We start from the raw sequence: 9,269 nt of genomic DNA, 5'->3' as shown, positions 1-9,269 counted from the left end.
GAACAGTAACAGCTGGTATGTATTGAGATGAGCATCAACGGCGATAGTAAACTTTCCAACTTAAGGGCTTTTCACACAACCCACTTGATTGACAGCCCGACCGACTGCACCCTGCCATTACAGAGCCGTTTTGTCCCTATCAATGGTTGAGACTCTCCTCTTACGACCTTTGAGGTTATGTTCTACGAGATTCCGTTTGGTATCAAGAGACAAACTGGGATTTGCTTTAGCATTTTTAGCCCTGATAGCCAGAGAAAGCTGTGACCAAAGAAGTGATGAAAGCAAAGGAAGAAATTCACCCAAGCTCTTTTAGCCGAGAAAGAGATGTGATCATATGGCATTGTTGGCCGGGAGGTCCCATTCGGGTTCGGTCGCCAAGTCTTATTTCAGTCGGTGCCACGTTGGGCGATTTGCGGCCGATGACGAGGAGGAAATGATGAGGGCAACAACACCCATTCCCCGAGCGGAGAAAATCTCCAGTTCGGCCGCGAATCGAACCCGGGTCCAGTGCAAGCACGTTACCACCCAGCTAAGCAGGCGGACATTAGCTAAGGAACTGTGAGCCGAAGATTTTCTCAATTTAAGAATAAAAAACGGGCTGGTAGGACCACAGGACAGCTGCGCCCCCCAAACACTCAACCCAACTGCTATCAGCCTCCTGACAGAAGTTCGTCTTTTTTCACTGTGCGCGGTATCAGATGCTGTTCTAATACAAATGGCAGGGCGTGAGACGGACGCAACTTTAAAGGCATTTTCTAGAGGCATCTGAAGACTGCAGATGTTTGTGGGATATAGATGCAAGAAATGAAGCCTTAATTTTTTAACGAATCCATAATCGTTTCGTGTGGAACTTAGAGTGAAAGTCTGTCGACCTTCTGTATTTCTATTTTAAGTTTTATTTCCGACGTTTAGCGGAAATTATCTAAAACCCGAAATATCGACATTCAATGGAAGTTTATCCGTAAAATATACCCGCTTCATTGTTGTAAGTGTTCAGAAAGTACAGCCTACGTCAGACCCCTGTGCTATGAAGTGCAAAGTATCTGATTCTTTTACAGGCCTAACAGTTGCTAAGTGCTTCATTTCTTGTGTTTATTAGATGATGTGTGCCACCTCTATTTGTAGTCTTTCCTGTTCGAATGTGAAATTTTTAAACGTACAGGTCGTCTTGCTTTTTAGAGTGATGTATATCCTCAGTCGACTATGAGGCACGGTGCAGGTTTTAGGTGTTGTTTTAGCCAGTAACTCTGGGGACACAGTAGCACAATTTGAGATCCTCTTAAATTCTGCCAGTGGCTGGAAATCCTACCTTAGCTAACACACACTCTTATCACTGGACTTTAAGAATGGTTTGATGATTGTTGTTGTTGTGGTCTTCAGTCCTGAGACTGGTTTGATGCAGCTCTCCATGCTACTCTATCCTGTGCAAGCTTCTTCATCTCCCAGTACCTACTGCAACCTACATCCTTCTGAATCTGCTTAGTGTATTCATCTCTTGGTCTCCCCCTACGATTTTTACCCTCCACGCTGCCGTCCAATATTAAATTGGTGATCCCTTGATGCCTCAGAACATGTCCTACCAACCGATCCCTTCTACTGGTCAAGTTGTGCCACAAACTTCTCTTCTCCCCAATCCTATTCAATACTTCCTCATTAGTTATGTGATCTACCCATCTAATCTTCAGCATTCTTCTGTAGCACCACATTTCGAAAGCTTCTATTCTCTTCTTGTCCAAACTATTTACCGTCCATGTTTCACTTCCATACATGCTACACTCCATACAAATACTTTCAGAAATGACTTCCTCACACTTAAATCTATACTAGATGTTAACAAATTTCTCTTCTTCAGAAACGCTTTCCTTGCCATTGCCAGTCTACATTTTATATCCTCTCTACTTCGACCATCATCGGTTATTTTGCTCCCTAAATAGCAAAACTCCTTTACTACTTTAAGTGTGTCATTTCCTAATCTAATTCCCTCAGCATCACCCGACTTAATTCGACTACATTCCATTATCCTCATTTTGCTTTTGTTGATGTTCATCTTATATCCTCCTTTCAAGACACTGTCCATTCCGTTCAACTGCTCTTCCAGGTCCTTTGCTGTCTCTGACAGAATTACAATGTCATCGGCAAACCTCAAGGTTTTTATTTCTTCTCCATGGATTTTAATACCTACTCCGAATTTTTCTTTTGTTTCCTTTACTACTTGCTCAATATACAAATTGAATAATATCGGGGAGAGGCTACAACCCTGTCTCACTCCCTTCCCAACCACTGCTTCCCTTTCATTTCCCTCGACTCTAATAACTGCCATCTGGTTTCTGTACAAATTGTAAATAGCCTTTCGCTCGCTGTATTTTACCCCTGCCACCTTTAGAATTTGAAAGAGAGTATTCCAGTCAACATTGTCAAAAGCTTTCTCTAAGTCTACAAATGCTAGAAACGTAGGTTTGCCTTTCCTTAATCTGTCTTCCAAGATAAGTCGTAAGGTCAGTATTGCCTCACGTGTTCCAGTATTTCTACGGAATCCAAACTGATCTTCCCAGAGGTCGGCTTCTACTAGTTTTTCCATTCGTCTGTAAAGAATTCGTGTTAGTATTTTGCAGCTGTGGCTTATTAAACTGATTGTTCGGTAATTTTCACATCTGTCAACACCTGCTTTCTTTGGGATTGGAATTATTATATTCTTCTTGAAGTCTGAGGGTATTTCGCCTGTTTCATACATCTTGCTCACCAGATGGTAGAGTTTTGTCAGGTCTGGCTCTCCCAAGGCCGTCAGTAGTTCCAATGGAATGTTGTCTACTCTGGGGGCCTTATTTCGACTCAGGGGGCCTTGATGATTAGCAGCTCCAAAACGCACGATTCATCCATTCCTCGGTAGCTACGAAAATCATCGAATCCCAGATATTCAGATTTCTTTCCTTGCGTTAGACCCTTGTTTGCCCACAGATTTCTGCTTTTTTTTTGCCGTGCTACCTGAAACAGCCAAGGCAAACTTTTTTTTAATATAAAACGAAGCGGTATCTCGTAGCACAAACACACATAATATGAACAAATAACACTAATCGCCGAGTGCGGTAGGTCGGGGAGAGTGTAGGCTGCCACGAAATTGGTCTGTCTATATATTGGAGGGTGTGTAGGCGCCTTTAATCTCAGTCATAACTAACTACATAGTCATTTCGGGTAGTTGTCTAGCTGCCAGATAGGGTTGATAGAGGAAATAGAGAAGATACAACGAAGAGCAGCTCGTTTCGTCACAGTTTCATTTAGTGAGCGCTACAGGTAGATGCTCAGTCAACTACAGTGGCAGACACTGCAAGAGAGGTGTTCTGCACCTCGGTTGATCTACTGCTACAACAGTGGCGGTCAATGGACTGTCGCCGCTCAAAGAAGTCTGAGCGTTTGCACACACGGCGGTAAAATCTCCGTCGCCGTCATGCGACCCATCCGATTATTGGCAGCTTCCTTTTGTCATCAAACCACTTCACTTAATTTTAATGTGATATTAAATTGTTTACTGGTTTTGAGCGCACAGCTTTGTTTGAAATGAACAGAGAGCGAATTCTAGAGCTATTGTTGTTACGTCGACGAATGAAAGAAGTGGAAAAAATCGACTAAATTCGATTCATGCCATTAATGAAAGAACGTGGGAGGCTGGAGCTCTCTGCTCGTTGTCTGAAGAGTGGAGGCAGACTCTACGCCTACATCTAGACAGATACTCCGCAACCCACCGTACGTTGCGTGGCTGAGGGGTACCCTCGACAACTACTAATCATTTGCTTTCCTGTTCCACTCGCAAGTAGACCGAGGGAAAAATGACTGTCTATATGCATCCGTATGACCGCTTATTTCTCGCATCTTGTCTGCGTGATACTTACACGCAGTGTACGTTGGCGGCAGTGAAACATTCGGCAATCAGCTCCAAATGCTGGTTCTCTCAATTTTCTCAGCAATGAAGATAATAACTGTTCCGAAAGAACAGATACCAATGATGACCATGCAGCTACTCTAGAAAGAAATGATAATTAATCGAAACCCTCAGCTGCCAAAAGCTGTTGTTGATATACCTCAATGGGGACAGCTGAAAATGTGTGCCCTGACCGGGACTCGAACCCGGGATCTCCTGCTTACATGGCAGACACTCTATCCGTCTGAGCCACCGAGGGCACAAAGTATAGTGCGACTGCACGAACTTATCCCTTGCACGCTTCCCGGGAGACCCACATTGGCGCGAGTAATGAGTGAATGGGTAAATATCCTTTAGGAACATTACGAATATAGGTTGTGGACAGTTGGGAATGTGGGTCTCACGGGAAGCGTGCAAGGGATAAGTCCCTGCAGTCGCGCTATTCTCTGTGCCCTCGGTGGCTCCGATGGATAGAGCGTCTGCCATATAAGAAGGAGATCCCAGGTTCGAGTCCCGGTCGGGGCACACATTTTCAACTGTCCCCATTGAGGTATATCAACAACACCTGTTGGCAGCTGAGGGTTTCGATTAATTATCATTTCTTTCTCAGTAACGTTTCTCGATAAAGAAAATCGCCTTCCCTCCAAGGATTTCCATTCGAGTTCCCAAAGGATCTCCGTAACACGTGTTTTTCTAACCTAGGGGTAAAAGATCGAGCTGCCGTTCTCCGAATTGCTTCGACGTCGTCCTTCAGTCCGACCTCGTACGAATCTCGAAGACTCGAGCAGTATTCCCAGAATACAACGCACCAGCATGCTGTAAGCGGTCTCCTTTACAGATTCCCTAAAATTCTCCCGATAGACCGAATTCGACCATTCTCCAATTCGCCTTCCCTTCCACGGTCCTCACGAGCAAGTTCCATTTAATCTCGCTTTGCAACGATACGCCCAGCCATTTGAACGACGGGACTGTGAAGCAGGACACTGTATCCGAACGTTAAGGGTTTGTTTTTTCTATTCATCCACGATAAGTTACATACGTGACGAGAAATTCTTCAGTTACTTCAGAATGTCGCCGATTTCCTTCGACAGACTCCACTGGTGGTCGATACGTATCATTCAGAATCAAAAATACGAAAATATAGAATGGTGACAATCGTTGTGGACTGGCGACGTCCGCTTTGATGAAAAAAAAACCCTAATAAAGTGTCCTCGTAGGACGGATGCGTCAGTTCTAGGGCAGCAAACGCACAGTGAAAGTAACAGAGAATAGTGAATAGTAAAAATATTACCCAACTGTGGAAACGCTGGTTACAGCAATTGTAGAATGCAGGTTCGGCCTATCTGTCCAGGGTTGATTACAGTTCCACGAACACAAACTAAATGACGTTCTCTGAAATAAATTCAGAATAAACAGATCTTCTGTCTCGATGTACTACTCAAAGAACATTTGCAAACTAACAGTACTCAGTTAACTCTCGAGGCAGGCGCCCTCTGTACATTAACGACAGTTCTACACTACTGGCCATTAAAACTGCTACACCACGAAGATGACGTGCTACAGACCCGAAATTTAACCGACAGGAAGAACATGCTGTGATATGCAAATGATTAGCTTCTCAGAGCATTAACACAAGGTTGGCGCCGGTGGCGACACCTACAACGTGCTGATATGAGGAAAGCTTCCAACCGATTTCTCATACACAAACAGCAGTTGATCGGCGTTGCCAGCTGAAACGATGTTGTGATGCCTCATGTAAGGAGGAAAAATGCGAACCATCACGTTTCCGACTTTGATAAAGGTCGGATTGTAGCCTATCGCGATTGCGATTTATCGTATCGCGTCATTGCTGCTCGCGTTGGTCGAGATCCTATGACTGTTAGCAGAATATGGAATCGGTGGGCTTGGGAGGGTAATGCAGAACGCCGTGCTGGATCCCAACGGCCTCATATCACTAGCAGTCGAGATGACAGGCATGCAGATGCCTGTAACGGATCGTGCAGCGACGTCTCGATTCGTGAGTCAACAGATGGGGACGTTCGCAAGACAACAACCATCTGCACGAACAGTTCGACAACGTTTGCAGCAGCATGGACTATCAGCTCGGAGATCTTGGCTGCGGCTACCCTTGACGCTGCATCACAGACAGAAGCGCCTGCGATGGTGTACTCAACGACAAACCTGGGTGCACGGATGGCAAAACGTCATTTTTTTGGATGGATCCAGGTTCTGTTGACAGCATCATGATGGTCACATCCGTGTTTGGCGGCATAGCGGTGAACGCACATTGGAAGCGTGCATTCGTCATCGCCATATTGGCGTATCACCCGGCGAGATGGTATGGGGTGCCATTGGTTACACGTCTCGGTCACCTCTTGTTCGCATTGACGGCACTTTGAACAGTGGACGTTATATTTCAGATGTGTTACGACCCCTGGCTCTACCCTTCATTCGATCCCTGCGAAACCCTACATTTCAGCAGGATAATGCACGACCGCGTGTTGCAGGTCCTGTACAGGCTGTAACCTCCCCCTCACTTACCGACCTTAATGACAGTGAAAAATGAAACCGCGTGTACCTAATGGGAGCTTTGGAAAAGCAATCGTCACCGAAGTTAACCTGTCGGTAAAGAGGGAGGAAAGGGTTACATCTAGATGAACGGAAATGTGCTAATGAAACTGGTGGAAATTAATTTTGAAAAGGGGTAAAGTTAATAAAGAAAGTAAATGTGCAGCCATTACGTTAACAACTAACTAGCGGTAATTAGGTATTTGAGATTTGGGGGAAATCACGGTCGCCAGTCCTAAGGACAATTACTATAGTAACTGAAAAAGAAAGGTTATTACACATATAATTAGCACTAGAAGCGTGGCAACTGAAGGTTGACACGTGTAGTGTGAAAACTGAAAGTTTGTCAGAAGTAATATATTTCGCTACACCCTGACTTAATTTAGCAAAAGAATTAATAAAACCGAAAAATCGAAAGTTAATTTAGTGACTGAAGTTAATAATGAGCTTTCTTTCTGAAGCACATCGAAATTAAGTAAAATACGGTTAGTCTTGGACTACCTCAACAATCATTTCTAAAGCTACTTGAATCTACGCAATTTAGAAATAAGAGATTTAACTTTGAACTTGAATTAAATGATTCTGAACAATTAGCAATAGTAAAATTTAGTACGTACCAAGCTGAGCTGCAGTCACAGGTACGCTAAAATATGCTAACAAAACTCGCACTCTTAATTTGTGCTTATGTAATCTGAATATTGTAGCCAGCTATGAATACTTTGAAATTAAAGCAGTGAAATCGAATGGTATAATTTTAATGCTGGCGTTTAAATTTCAACGGCACTCGGGTTCATTTCGGAAAAGGAAGGGACCCTGCTTGGTAATGCAATTGGGACAATGAGCAACAAAGGTTCATGCTAAGTTGCTGTTATTATAGTTACGAAAATGGTACAGTTTGAAAAGCTGAGGTCTGCCATACAGTTCTAAAACTTTACTTGCTTCCAGTCTTCCTTGATGGTTGATTGAAGGTTTGAAGCCGTCGATCGAGGAGGTGGCGACAGTCACTCATTGTCGGCCGTCGCTGTTGCAGAAGCTGGATGTTGGCGCGCCTTCTCCTCGACACGGTCACCAGACGAAACGGGCTCTTGATGTGCGCTAGTTAATGTTTCCCGTCCGCGACACCATGTCAGAAACTATCATCGCAAGTCGAGCGCAATTACATGCTGCCTAAACCCGAAAGCGCGGCAACTCGCGGGAGCGTCACACAACACACCTGCTCCACTCGCTACTTCCGCCAGACTCCTTCTCTCAGCCCGCGCTCCACGCGGCAGAGTTAACACTACCAAAGATCCTACACACTTTGATTCTTCACACGACCTATCGACGTAATCGTTCGATAGCAGTTTTCCCTAGGCCAGACCCAGCGTAAAAATACAAATAATATTTACGAAACAAACCAATTATACATCGACATAAATGCATAAATATACAAATAGTAAAACAATTACAATATACAAAGAGACAGAAATGTCATATCTTGAGGTAACAAAGCAAGGAAAAAAAATAGTACAATAGATGGAAATAGGAGGATATGCATTTCCGGCGTTACAAGGCCTTTCTGGATACAGAAAATGTTCGACTGCTGCCCTGGCCAGCACATTCTCCAGATCTCTCACCAATTGCAAATGTCTGGTCAATGGTGGCCAGTCACTACTCTTGATGAACTGTGGTATGGTGTTGAAGCTGCATGGGCAGCTGTACCTGTACACGCCATCCAAGCTCTGTTTGACTCAATGCCCAGGAGTATCAAGGCCGTTATTACGGTCAAAGGTGGTTGTTCTGGGTACTGATTTCTCAGGATCTATGCAACCAAATTGCGTGAAAATGTAATCACATGTCAGCTCTAGTATAATATATTTGTGCAATGAATACCCGTTTGTCACCTGCATTTGTTCTGGGTGTAGCAATTTTGGTGGCCTGTAGTGGATTCACAGTTCTGTTTCTAATGAAGACTAACCACTGTCTATCTGTTGGCCACTTTTTTAATCTCAATCGACGACTCGAAGACGTGACGAGCGTCCTGCAGGGACTTCCTAGCGAGACTGGGACAGACTTACGACTTGCAGCTGACAACTTACGCCGGTGCTCGGTTACCGAAGCGTGTTTCTCTCCTCCGGGTGGCGTTGCCGCTCCAGTGGTCGTGGTTATCGCGGGCAGCTCGATGGTTCGCGCACAGCGGTGCTCCTTCTGTGGGTGGACGTCCGCTGTTCTTCTGGTACCAACTGTCGCAAAATATTTTTGTTTGGTATCTCAATACACCACAGCAATAACACTGAAGTAAGTGTGTGATTGCCATTTTCAGACTAATTTTAAAGGTACTAGTATTTACTGATGCAATTCTGTACAAACACAGAAAATACCTTGAGCCGTGCTTGGCTCGTGTTACCGCCATAATGTATTTTACACCCTGTTCTTAACGTACTTCCACCTCACTACGTCACTGAGTTGCTGCTTTGCCGGACTGTGAGCGGCTTTAGCAGCGCGTATCGATATATCCCCTCTCGTAGTGTCTTTCCTCGACTGCTATGACTTCCCGGTCGTTGCCGGTCGTGAGCAGTTTTGGTCGAGAGTTGGGGTCTGCCAGTCAGTTGGAACGTGTCTGGAGCGCAGTCCGGACCTGCCAGTCGGGGAGTTGCGATGCGGCGCCAGTGCAGTCGGGTTGGAGCAGCACTGAGGTCTGCGTCGACGTAGCTCGCCCGAACATTGCCGCCACGCATCACTTGAGCCGGGCCACGGTCTTGGTGGATCGTCGGTTGGGGTTGGTCGGTCGGACGACGCGATTTGGCTC

At 45.0% G+C, this 9,269-nt stretch overlaps 1 non-coding gene across 1 annotated transcript; it reads right to left on the bottom strand.

The window, feature by feature from the left end:
- Positions 1 to 4,098: 4,098 nt before the first annotated feature.
- Trnat-ugu (transfer RNA threonine (anticodon UGU)) lies at positions 4,099 to 4,173 on the bottom strand. The gene has a single exon. It is a non-coding gene; the product is annotated as a tRNA-Thr (tRNA).
- Between the last annotated feature and the right edge of the window lie 5,096 nt (positions 4,174 to 9,269).

This window comes from Schistocerca cancellata, chromosome 12 (genome assembly GCF_023864275.1).
Source record: "Schistocerca cancellata isolate TAMUIC-IGC-003103 chromosome 12, iqSchCanc2.1, whole genome shotgun sequence".
In the NCBI taxonomy this organism is placed as follows: Eukaryota; Metazoa; Arthropoda; class Insecta; order Orthoptera; family Acrididae; genus Schistocerca; species Schistocerca cancellata.
Note: the sequence above shows the minus strand (reverse complement) of the source record. Positions and strands in the feature narration are given on the sequence as shown.